At 47.7% G+C, this 239-nt stretch overlaps 1 protein-coding gene across 1 annotated transcript in view; it reads right to left on the reverse strand.

Moving 5' to 3' along the window:
• LOC119585654 (protein O-mannosyl-transferase Tmtc3-like) overlaps positions 1 to 239 on the reverse strand; it is a gene marked incomplete at both ends in the record, with an annotated part of 116,247 nt that overhangs the window by 58,385 nt on the left and 57,623 nt on the right.

Below are 239 nucleotides of genomic sequence, written 5' to 3' on the forward strand. Positions count from 1 at the left end.
GAGCATTACTATTCAATCTTTAAAACTAGAAACCAAACAAAAAGTATACCATTACCATAGACCAACTTCCCAGAAGCGAAAACCCATAACCCCCTCCCCCCCTTTAAAAAAAAACTCGAAGGCCCCCATTTGCCTCAGTCTCCCCTCCTCCTCCTTGGACGCCAGCCTCGCCAACCTGATTAGCTCCTGCCCTATCTTCAAGTGCTAATGATTCCCTTCGTCCTCGTCCTCCTCCGTTT

This window comes from Penaeus monodon, chromosome 20, assembly GCF_015228065.2.
Source record: "Penaeus monodon isolate SGIC_2016 chromosome 20, NSTDA_Pmon_1, whole genome shotgun sequence".
Taxonomy (NCBI): Eukaryota; Metazoa; Arthropoda; class Malacostraca; order Decapoda; family Penaeidae; genus Penaeus; species Penaeus monodon.